At 48.6% G+C, this 13,023-nt stretch overlaps 1 protein-coding gene across 1 annotated transcript in view; it reads left to right on the top strand.

Moving 5' to 3' along the window:
• The window catches only part of IQCK (IQ motif containing K), an 84,964-nt gene that overhangs the window by 51,749 nt on the left and 20,192 nt on the right, over positions 1-13,023 (top strand). The gene's annotated exons all lie outside the window — the stretch shown is intronic.

Raw genomic sequence — 13,023 nt, 5'->3', positions numbered from 1 at the left:
GTAATATTATACCTTGTTATGGGCTGTGTTGACTTGTAGAAAAAAATCAAATATTAATAGCCTCAGCGATAATATTTGTACCTGAACTAAGAACTTGTTGGAGGATAGGCAGCAGAGAGTTGTCACAAATTGAACATATTCAGATTGAGCTAGAGTTGTAAGTGGAGCGTGTCAAGGTTCAGTACTAGGGCAACTGTTTTTTAATGTAATATTTATGACCGTAGGGTAGGCATAGAGAGCTGATTCTGATGGTACTAAATTATGTAAGGTTGTAAAATCAGAGCAGGATGTATTCTATCTGCAGAAGGGTTGGATAAACTGGAAGTAGGGGTTGGTATATGGCAAATGAGGATTAATACAGATAAATGTAAAGTTATGCGTTTGGGAAGCAACAATAAGCATGCTACCTACAAACTGAGTGGGACAACTTGAGATCAATCTTTGATGGCAGCCAGTAGCTGCAAAGCCTTCCAATGTATTATCGTGGTAAAGATTGAAAGGAACGGAGCATCATTTTGCCCCAGTATAAAAGTAAGACCATGCCTTGAATATGGGGCACAGCTTTGGGCACCTCACCATTATGGAACTGGAAAGAGTGTAGAAAAGAGCCAACAAATTAACAAAGGGGACGGAAGGTCTAATTTACCAGGAAAGATTATCTAAATTAGTACTGTTTACATTTGAAAAGAGGTGTCTAAGAGTGGATAGAATTCAGTGCTAGAGCCCTTAAAAAAATAATAAAAAAGTGCAGGAACTATGTGTCCCCCACAACATTATCTTAAACATGGCTATTTAAAAAAAATAAATGCTCGTTTTCATTTCCATAGTACAAAAAAGTAAGCACAATACACAGAATATTTCAGCTTCTCCCTCACCTGATTCTCCCCCACCTGCTCCCCTCCTCACCAGCTTCTCCACCACATGCTCCCATCCTCACCAGCTTCTCCGTCACGTTTCCATCCTCGCCTGATCCTCCCTCACATGCTCCCCTCCTCACCAGCTTCTCCCCCACATGCTCCCATCATCACCAGCTTCTCCCCCACATGCTCCCATCCTCACCTGATTCTCCCCCACATGCTCCCCATCTCACCAGCTTCTCCCTCACATGCTCCCCATCTCACCAGCTTCTCCCTCACATGCTCCCATACTCACCTGATTCTCCCCCACATGCTCCTGTCTTCACCTGCTTCTCCCCCACATGCTCCCCTCCTCACCAACTTTCCCCCACATGTTCGCCTCCTCACCAACTTTCCCCCACATGCTCCCCTCCTCACCATCTTCTCCCCTACATGCTGCCCTCCTCACCAACTTTTCCCCCACATGCTTCCCATTTACTCGCTTCTCCCCCACATGCTCCCCTCACCTGTTTCTCCCCCACATGCTCCCCTTCTCACCGGCTTCTCCCCCACATGGACCCCTCCTCACCAGCTTCTCTCCCACATGCTCTTCTCCTCATTGGATTCTCCCCCACATACTCCCCTCTTCACCGGCTTCTCCCCCACATGCTCCCCTGCTCACAGGCTTCTCCTCCACATGCTCCCCTCCTCACCGGCTTCTCTTCTTACTCTTCCCCCCATCTCTCTTACTCTTCCCCCTTCTTTATCTCTTAGTCTCCTCCATCCTCTCTCAGCTCCCCTTTCTCTCCCTCCCTTTTCTTTCTCTCTTTCCCCCCTTTTTTTCTTTCACTGTACCCCCCTCCTTTCTCACTGTTACCCATATCTCTCTCTCACCGTACCCCCTTCTCTCTCACAGTTCCTCATTCCCTTCTCTCTCACTCTTCACCCCCCTCCCTCTCTAATACTTTCTCACTCCCCTCCCCCCTCATGCCCTACCTGGGGAATGTGGGTGCCGAGATTCAGTGCCTGACAGCGGATGGGGCCCCCCCAGGTATTTTCCCAGTATGCTCAATATTATTATGTGCAACATGTACAGTAAAGAAAAGAGACAGCACTCCTGTAGGATAATCCAAAAATAGCCTGGTGCTAAGCCATTAAAGATATATAAGTAATACGTTACCATGCAGATGAACGATAAAGTAGAGACAGCACTCAGAAGGTAAGTTTGCAAAAAAACTATATTAGCATGAACATCGCATTGAACCAACGTTTCGAAACCCACAGAGGGATCTTTATACACATCCCCTTGGTATGTATGTATGTATGTATATGTGCATCTTATACTATATTAGTGAAAGCACTGTATGCCTGCCTGCCTGCCTGCCTGCCTGGATGTCCGGTGTCCCTAGGGGAAATCTCATTGGTCCCTTGGTCCGCCCCCGCACACCTCTCATTGGCCTGAGGCGGAGTGACGGGCCAAAGGACACACAGGGACACACACACACAGGGACACACACACACACAGGGACACACACACACACAGGGACACACACACACACAGGGACACACACACACACAGGGACACACACACACAGGGACACACACACACAGGGACACACACACACAGGGACACACACTCCCCCCCGTCAGTTGGACCGCAGCTCACCTTCCATACCCCCCCCTCCTCTCCCGGTGCCCCTCCTCTCCCGGTGCCCCTCCTCTCCCGGTGCTCCTCCTCTCCCGGTGCCCCTCACTCTCTTCCCCCTCCCCACCTCACCCAAATCCCCACGCTCCGCAACATCCCCAGCCGCACCATCACCCTCACCGTGCGCCGCGGAGGAAGCGCGGCCCTGCTGCTCAGCAGCAAACTCCAGGCTCCTCCCCCCTCGCGGCGTGGCCCTCCTGCTCTCCCCCTCACGTGCGCCGCTACCGGAGAGGGGAAGCGCGGCCCGGGCCTCCTGCTCTCCCCCTCACGTGCGCCGCTACCGGAGAGGGGAAGCGGCGCGGGACTCCCCATCACGTGCGCCGCTACCGGAGAGGGGAAGCGGCGCGGGACTCCCCATCACGTGCGCCGCTACCGGAGAGGGGAAGCGCGGCGCGGGACTCCCCATCACGTGCGCCGCTACGGGAGAGGGGAAGCGCGGCGCGGGACTCCCCCTCACGTGCGCCGCTACCGGAGAGGGGAAGCGCGGCGCGGGACTCCCCATCACGTGCGCCGCTACCGGAGAGGGGAAGCGTGGCGCGAGACTCCTGCCACTCTTGCCCCCCCCCCCCAGCTTCCCGAACTCACCTCCTGCCCCAGCCAGATGCCACGGGGTCAAGGTAAGTCACACACCATCTCCCACCCACGCACTGTCACCCAGTCACCCACACACTCACCCACCCAGTCACTTTCACCCACCCAGTCACCCACCCACTCACTCAGTCACCCACTCAGTCACTCACTCAGTCACCCACCCACTCAGTAACCCACCCACCCACTCAGTAACCCACCCACCCACTCACTTAGTCACCCAAAAACTCACTTAGTCACCCACCCACTCACTCAGTCACCCACTCACTCAGTCACCCACCCACTCACTTAGTCACCCACCCACTCAGTCACCCACCCACCCACTCAGTCACCCACCCACCCACCCACCCACTCAGTCACCCACCCATTCAGTCACCCAGTCAGTCAGTCACCCAGTCACCCACCCATTCAGTCAGTCAGTCACCCACTCACCCACCCACTCAGTCACCCACCCACTCAGTCACCCACCCACTCAGTCACCCACTCACTCAGTCACCCACCCACTCAGTCACCCACCCAGTCAGTCACCCACCCACTCAGTCAGTCACCCACCCACTCAGTCAGTCACCCACCCACTCAGTCACCCAGTCACCCACCCATTCAGTCACCCAGTCACCCATTCAGTCAGTCACCCAGTCACCCATCCATTCAGTCAGTCAGTCACCCACTCACCCACCCAGTCAGTCACCCACCCAGTCAGTCACCCACTCACCCACCCAGTCAGTCACCCACTCACCCACCCAGTCAGTCACCCACTCACCCACCCAGTCAGTCACCCACTCACCCACCCAGTCAGTCACCCACTCACCCACCCAGTCAGTCACCCACTCACCCATTCAGTCAGTCACCCACTCACCCACCCAGTCAGTCACCCACTCACCCAGTCAGTCAGTCACCCACTCACCCAGTCAGTCACCCACTCACCCACCCAGTCAGTCACCCACTCACCCACCCAGTCAGTCACCCACACACCCATTCACCCACCCAGTCAGTCTCCCACTCACCCACCCAGTCAGTCTCCCACTCACCCACCCAGTCAGTCTCCCACTCACCCACCCAGTCAGTCCCCCACTCACCCACCCAGTCAGTCACCCACTGACCCAACTCACCCACCCAACCACCGACCCAAAGTCACCCACCCACCGACCAAAAGTCACACACCCACCGACCCAAAGTCACACACCCACCGACCCAAAGTCAAACCGACCCAAAGTCACCCACCCACCCACCGACCCAAAGTCACCCACCTACCGACCCAAGTCACCCACCCACCGACCCAAAGTCACCCACCCACCGACCCAAAGTCAAACCGACCCAAAGTCACCCACCCACTCGTCACCCACCCACTCAGTCAAGTGTCACCCACCCACCCAGTCACCCACACACTCAGTCAACTCAGTCACCCACCTAGCTGTCAAGGGGGGGGGGTAGCCTAACCCTGTCGTACGCCCCCCAAAATTACATCCCGGGCAACGCCGGGTCTCTCAGCTAGTATATATATATATATATATAGGAGCAACAAGGGAGGGCAAAACCAGGCATGGGAGGGTGGGAGTACAGAAACAAGAGGAAACAAACATGCCCAATTAAAAATGGGGTAAAAAAACAAAAATGTAGATTAAAACGCTGGAGATTCCAAGCAGCTCCCCTCAGGAACAACCACCTTCCTCGAAATTCTGTGAGACGAAAGAGGGAAACGCAGGCTCCATCGCGTAAATCAATATAACAAGGTTTATGTAACGCTCGGCCTGCCAACAAGCCAGGCGAGACCCTGGGACTGAGGTGGAAAGGAGTAATAACACACACCTAACAGTAAACGGGGGCACGGCCGGAGTGTGGAAGTAGCGTATGTGGTCCAGGTAACAAAAATAGTAAAGGTACCGTACTTGACAACTCCAGCGTAGAAAGGTAAAGTCCGTAAGCCAATGGTCGTGGGATGGAGAGAGCAGCGTAATTAGAGTGTCCGTAAGCTGTGTCCAGGGGATATAGAAGACTGCAGGGTAGAAATCCAAAAGCCAAATCCAAGGGGTACCAGAGAGCAGCGTAATGAAGTCCAAAGCCAAAGGTCAAGATCCAGGGAGGTCAGCAAATATCCAGGGACAGGAACAGGAACTGAAAGACAAAAGGGGCCAGGCAACAGCAGACAGCACCAAGGTACAGAAGCTATGCAGAGCAAGATGGTAATGGTGAGGGGAGACTAAATAGGGGGCTGGGACCAATCAGAGGAAGGGGAGGAACGGAGGAGCGGCCCGAGGGAGGACCTGATAGGCTCCAGCTTCCCAGGCACTCTTCCCCTATCAGAGCAAGGGGAGGAGTGGAGGAGTGGCCCGGGGAAGGATCTGATAGGGGAGAAGGGCCTGGGAGGTGGGCCTGATGGAGCAGGGGCAAGGAAGCGTGTGATGCGCACGCAGCACCTGAGGAGGCGGAGTCAGGCGCACGGCGCCAGTAAATGGAAGCCTTGGTCCGCGCACGCCGCTAAGGGTGGCGCGCGCGACCCGGAAGTGTGGGAGCAGCCGTGGGTGGTGCCGCGAGGAGTGAGGCACGCCACCGGGGAGCCTGGGCGGCACGGAGACAAGGTAAGGAGGCGCTGGAAGCGTGTGTACCCGCGGCGCGGATCCTTACAGTTTAATAAGAACAGGATAAAATCAGGCCACTCATAATGGTCGCTACTACAAACACATAGAAACTGTTACAAGGGTACATCTGAATGATCCTCCGGTAGACAGCTGGAAACCTTGCAGTTGGTGACGTGCATCCGCTTCCGGATCCGGGTGTTCACCAAAGATGTGCGTCCAAACTGCGGTCCTCCTGGCAAAATTGTAGCACCTCTCCTGGTCCCACTGCTGCTGGCCGTAGGCTCGTATCACAGACTCATTGGTTAACAGTCCTAAAGCATAAGGCTGCGGCCCCAGTCCTCCCTGCTGTACGCGCCTGGCGGCATGGCGGCGCGTGCAGAGACTACAGCCGCGAGCGGTGGTCTGTAGGGGAGCTCTAGGGGAGGGAGGGGAGGGTCTATGACGGAGGGCGCGGCCATGACGGGGCATATCTGCCCTGCCATTGGCTGCATGCCGACCGCGTCGCGGCCCGGGAAGACAACATTCTTGTCCGATTTATTTTTAAACTACCATCTTGATCACCCAGCCGGGGCTCCTACCAGCAGCACAAAGGGAGGTAAGTATCTCGGGAAGCAGGAGGTCTCAGAGCTGAAATCACAGCGGTTCAGCTCCGGAGACCCCGTACTTCAATCCTATTAAAAAAAAAAACATACACACAGTTTCGCATGGAGGGCTGCTTTAATGGGCTCTCTCCATGTAAAAAATAATAGGTTTTCTATGTATAATATATGTTACCCTAAAGGAATGTAAAAATTCTTGTAGTCAGAAAGGAATTAATTTTTCCCCTTAATGGGGTTTTTTGTTTGCCTTCCTCTGGATCAATAAGTAAGTATAGATATAGGATAAAGTATCTGTTGTCTAAATTTAGCATAGGTTGAACTTGATGGACGTACGTCTTTTTTCAACCTCATCTACAGTGTAACTATGTAACTATGTAACTATGTATATGTAAAAAAAAACATCATATGTTATTATACATGCCACAGTTTTTTTTTAAAGAAATTGATTTGGTTTAGGTCAGTAGCTTTCAGCACTTGTAGATATTGCGTGTCAGAGTACAGCCAGACCAATATATCATTCACACCAACATTTGTACAATTAGCACCTAATATTTGTCAATCAGGTAGCCACTTCAGCATTGAGTCAAAGGGGAATAGTACTATGTTGCTTTGTTAATTTGGGCTGATTAGGGTTTCCAAAGCGCAAGTTGACTGAGTATCACCGATTTAAAGCAGCAGACGCTCCTAAAGGATTTTGTCTGTAAATCATCTTCAAATATTTAGCTCATAAATTATTCTAGAGCAAAGGAGCACAGCAGCAAAAAGATATTTCCAAGGAGAAATAATAAGAGGGCAACTCCAAGATAAAAGTAGAAGGTATTTAATCCATCAGCTCACAAAAAGTGAAAGAGACAAACGCACCAACGCGTTTCATCCCGTGGGCTGCGTTGGCTGCTGAATCTACCCTGCAGGACTGCACACTCCGGAACACTGCAACACTGGACTCATTCTGGCTACCCCCAGGGCAGGTAATGGGCTTCAGCCCTTATATGTTTACCTTTGGTCCTATTATAGGGGATGTTCTCGTTCAGAGAGGGGTTTATATACAAAGGCCATTTGCTGCGGTAGTCAAGTGGACACCGCTAGGTCATTTGTCCCTCTGCATATGTTTATGGACACTTAATTCAATGGATGGTTGCAGTGTGCTTACTTATGCTCCAGTGATGCTTATGAGAAAAAATATAGGCAGTGCACACACTTGTATTTGAGCACCATTTTTCTTAAATTCTCCCATAAATTATTCTAATTAACTTTATTTACAAAGGCATTCAAAAATGATTATCATGAGACGAAGCAAGCCATGTTCCTTCTCATTGTTTATTTCAGAGTGTTTGCATGATAAATTAAACAATTGTTGGGTAACGAGGCACACGTTTCAAAATGATAAGGGCAGATTTCCTGAAAGACTTTGGTCAATATCAACTAAGTGGTGCTACGACAGAAGACACTTTTCCGGTGCCCAAGGTGTATTATTGAATAGCAGCGCTTACTAAACATGGGTCTTTGTGCCATACTAATGAAGTGGTGCCTTGCCATAGCACCCCTGGAAAGCCGCACAGTGTATTTTCAGTGCCAGAAGGTTACGGCACAGGGCCGCTAATGGCTTTCTGCCGGACGAATCTCTGCATTCTACAGAGGAACGTCATCTACCTGTCAGCTTCCTCATAAAATTGTGGTTATTTATCATATGAATTCTACAAGAAGCAGAAGATGGGTTTATGGCTTAATCACGGGAACAAATGCATTGTGTGCCATCTCTTGAATCCCTCAGAAAGCGGACTTCTTAGGTTACTGCTGCTCCTCATGCCGCTTCAATTTGCTGTCACCACTCACCAAATGCTATTGACTTTGGCAGCAAAAACCGGACATTTTTTTATACAAACAAATTGTTCTTCAATAACTTCTCTCATATGTTCCACACAAACAGGCTTTTCTTCAAAGTCGCCCATGCTTGTCTTCACCCAATATCTTCATCTTTTTTATTTTTTGTCAACAACCCTCTATTGTGGCTTCTTGAATGGAAATTCCACTCAGTATTAAACTTAAAACCCTCTCTGCCCTTCATACTGTATCCTTAACAAGGGACAAAGAACATAACTATGTCTCATATATTCAGCATTTGATTGGTTTGCTTAGATCTTTTTTAAGTAGATACAATTTTAAGTTAATTTTAGCGTTTACCTCCCTGTTCAATATGGTGAGAAGCATAAAACACAGTTGACAATGCATTTGCTTTCATAGAATTGAAGTTAATGCATTGTTGGCTATATGTTACCCAACTTTTTACCACTTTGAATATGGGCCTTCAATTCTTAGTGTATTTCATGAAATATGTTGTTTGGCAAATGTATGACTTAAATCACAAGATGCTATACATTTATACGACTTGTTTTTACAATTCTCACTGATCTGACACTGATTCAAAGAGGGTGATATTCAAAATGAAAAATGCTCCATTTACAGGCACACACTTTGATGCACCCTATTATAACGTTACTCAGAACAACACTTCCCTTAACTGATTTAAGCACCACTCCCTAAATCTCTCAGTGACACAGATATAACTAGGCGCAACTTAAACTGATGCTTTAAGCGTCAACTTAACTTTATAATACTCATTTGATCCTTGATGTATTGTCCCTTTAATGACTTTAAAGTTTCAGTATTCTTATACTTAATCTTGGAGCCTTTGAGTAATCCCCATCCCCTTTTACCACCTCAAATGTAACACTCTGAAAGAACACAGCGTTGCCAAGATTGGAGGTAAAACGGACAGCAGCTTTATTGGCAAACAAAAGGTTGTTAAACCAAATGGACACAAAACCCCCCGAACCTGTCAGCCGCCAGCATGCCCTTAGCCAGTTATCAGGCCCAGACGGCACCCAGTCATGGCCTACCTCCGGTGTCGTGTGTCGCTTAGCACACTAGCCTCAACAACACCCAAATAACACCAAGGGTAAGCCACCAGTACCAACTGCCCAGTATATATGGCACCCCTTCATAATCAGACCCAGTCCCAAAATCAAAGCCCCATCTGGCAGGAAATCTCAAAATCAGGATGAGGAAACCACCCAACCACTGGATATCAAACTTGTTTATTGCTCTGATAACTCTTTCCTGGCTGCGCTCAACAGATTTAGCATCATGAGTAGCCTTCCATGGATGCCTTGAAACAGTTTCCAACCAAACTGACTTAAAACTCCTGCATGCATCAAATCCAAGAATAGTACAGATATCATGTCATTACCCTCCAACATGCATAACCCAAAACCTCGAAATCTAGCCAACGACACCTCACTTAGAAGCTTTTGCTACCTGATACCTGTATTAACCTCACCATGAGACCAGAGCTCTTGGAGCCCCACATTTTTCATATGACTGTTCCATCACCCGCCTCTGCTTCCAGTGGACATCTGAGTCACCCCATAACAAAATTTTCCAAGAGTGAACGAAAGGTAAGCTCCCAGGCTCCGTGGCTTGGGTTGATGCTTCCTCCTAAGCACTGACGTTGGAGGTGGCTGTACCTGTAGCTCGTTGTTTAAGACCTCCGGAGGGACCTCCCAGTGCTCAGCCCAGCCCCTGCTCACTGCCCACCCTGTCCAATGAACCCAAATGGGGCTGAGGGAGCTTGGCGTTGTTGCCCGGCAGTCAAGCTGCCCCAACCCCTATGTGTCAGGGCTTGCCTTCTAGTGAATCCGCAAACTAGCATGCCCATCATCTTTGCTACCATCAAAACCATGTGTTCAGCAATAAGTATTCCATAATCCAATCTCACATATACCCTGTTCCATTTTGAAATACCAATATGAAAAAGATCTGCACTTTCAGACATGTACCACTGCTTATGAAAACGTTTTATTGTGACCAGGCTCTTTCTGCATTTTTAAGATTCCTAAGTTAAATTCAATTGCTTCTCTAGATTTCTGATTAAAAAAACGGATTGAGCCTTATTTCTGAGCTGAGTTTAACCCATTTAGATAAATAGAGACACTGAAAACATGGCAGAAGATATCACTTTCTTCTGAAAATTGTGTAGATTTGTTTAAAAAAATGGATTCAACTGGATTGTCTTATATTAATAACTGACCTCTTTAGGTGGATCTATGCAAGTAACAATAATGGGCTATCATATCTACTTTCAGAATTTACCTAAAACCAATGCTAGACTTCAACTGAAATCTAGTTTATTACAGATATCTACCTGTTTTCAGTCTAATATAGCCATGTAATGACTTGATAATCTCTAATTATTTTCCAACAATTTAAAAATAGCTTCTGAGTAGTTTAAAATGAGGGCAAAAGTCTGGAGAAGTGATGTTCTTTAGCAACATGCAAATGTATTTCCTCTCGGGGAGATTACATTGTTATGTACAGTTCACTGTATGTTGCTTATCTAGCAGAGCGGAGATAATGAAATGTTGTCAGGTCACTGAGTAATACATGACAGTGAGCATTACATAACACAGTACTGTATGCATTATGTATTTCCACTTTGTTATTGCAATGCACAGAAAAGCATTTAAGGGTATGAATTATCAAGGCAACAATGCCTTGCTAGATACCACGATCACAGTCTTCCAAAAGCACAAGCTACAGTAGTGACACTTTCTACTGAAAGTAGAAACATGCTTAATCATTTAGGGAACCGCATAAGGGTAATGTCCCTGTCCTTGAAGCAGGTCAACATGGTTTGAATGCCAGTGTCAGCTTCTTGAAATCTCTCGCAAGTCCTTTTAACTTCCTGGGCCCCAGGCACCAAAATGAGAATAAACACTGCCTACTTCTTTTTCTTGCAGAATTCCATATTCTGCGTGTTGCACGGCGTCCGTGTTATATAATTAAACATGCTCAAAATGAACATGCTGCAATATTCCAATACGGAGTAGGAGGTTACACTTCTTCCAGCAAACAGTCGCTGGGCTTCCATGCCCATCCCAATTAACCCTCACCAAACACCTACATGGACGTCCGACTTGTAGGAAGCCCTATCGGGACGGCTGTTACTATTATTATTAGCGTTTATTTGTAAAGTGGAAACATTTTCTGCAGCACGGTACAAGGGGGTACAGAATTATGTATCTTACATACAACCGTTACATACAAGTGAGGACGAACATGCACAAACAGATACAAAGGGTTAATGAGGGCTCTGCTCCTGAGAGCTTACAATCTAGAGGAAATGAGAGACAATCTTGAATCAAGAAGGTAAGGTGGCTGCTTATTGTAGGATGGAGTGTATCTCATGTTGGAATATGGCCCAGCAAGACAGCTGATTCCATTAAGGTTTTTTTTTGGGGGGGTGGATGTTGTATAGGGTGGAGATTTGGTCCAGCTGCACAGCTGGTCCCAATGCTTGGATGTTAGAGGTATGCAAAATAGGCTTCCTTGAAAAGGGGAGTTTTCAGAGAGTTTTGAAATATCTGAAAGCTCGGGGAGAGTCTGATGGTGCATGGTAGGGAATTCCAGAGGGAGAGGGAAGCACAGGAGAAGTATTGTAGGTGGGAGTGAGAGGAGGCGATGAGAGAGGAGAAGAGGCGTAGGTCTAGGGTAGGGGTAGGCAACCTGCGGCTCTTTCAGCACCTACATGCGGCTCTCTTCGCTGTGCTGCTCTAGGCTGTGGGGGGAGGATGAGGGGGGGCAGGCCAGCACTGTTTGGGCCTCTTGTTGCCACCCTGCATCTCCCCAGCTGCTGGCATGCCTCCTGCACTGTCTCGCGCCGGGCCTCTCTCAAGCTGGTGCGTGCCGGAAGCGGGGACAGCATGCCAGCATCTGGGGAGATGCCGGGTGGCAACAAGAGGCCCGACCAGCGCTGGCTGCCCCTCCCCCCCCCGTCCGGCAAGCGCTGCACAGTGAGGGAGAGAGGCAGCAGCTGGGGAGCAGCAACCCAGGGGTAGTGTGTGTGTGTATTGGGGGGTAGTAGTGTGTGTGTGTATTGGGGGGTAGTAGTGTGTGTGTGTGTGTGTATATTGGGGAGGGTAGTGCGTGTGCATGTATTTGGGGGGGGGGTATTGTGTGTGCATGTATTTGGGGGGGGGTATTGTGTGTGCATGTATTTGGGGGGGGTATTGTGTGTGCATGTATTTGGGGGGGGGGTATTGTGTGTGCATGTATTTGGGGGGGGGGGGTATTGTGTGTGCATGTATTTGGGGGGGGGTATTGTGTGTGCATGTATTTGGGGGGGGTATTGTGTGTGCATGTATTTGGGGGGGGGGTATTGTGTGTGCATGTATTTGGGGGGTAATGAATGTGTATTTATGTATTGTGTATTTGAAAACGACAAACTGTTTCGCACGGAAAAACAATGGGAAAAAAACTAAAGGGAGTTATTATTGTGAGAGGCCTTTTTTATTCCCCCACATATTTTTTCTTTTCCTTAATTATGATTAAAGTAAGTTTGTCCTAATGCTTATACAGTATATACCTATTAGTGTGTGTACAGTATATGTATGTGTCATGCATGTGTTGCGGCTCTCAGAATATTTAGGACAATTACATTTTTTTAGAAAATTGCTCTTATTCCTTGAAAGGTTGCAGACCCCTGGGCTAGGGTTTTCAATTTAATTCTACAGGCTATAGGAAGCCAGTGTAGGGATTTGCATAGTGAAGCTAAGAGAAGGTTGCAGTAGCCGAGGAAGGACATGATGAGTGAGTGGATTTGACGAGTGAGGAAAGGGCATATCTTGGGGATATTTCGAAGGTGGAGATGGCAGGACTTCTAT

The sequence above is a fragment of the Ascaphus truei genome, chromosome 11 (assembly GCF_040206685.1).
Source record: "Ascaphus truei isolate aAscTru1 chromosome 11, aAscTru1.hap1, whole genome shotgun sequence".
NCBI classification, from domain to species: Eukaryota; Metazoa; Chordata; class Amphibia; order Anura; family Ascaphidae; genus Ascaphus; species Ascaphus truei.
This window is presented reverse-complemented; position numbering and strand designations above follow the sequence as displayed.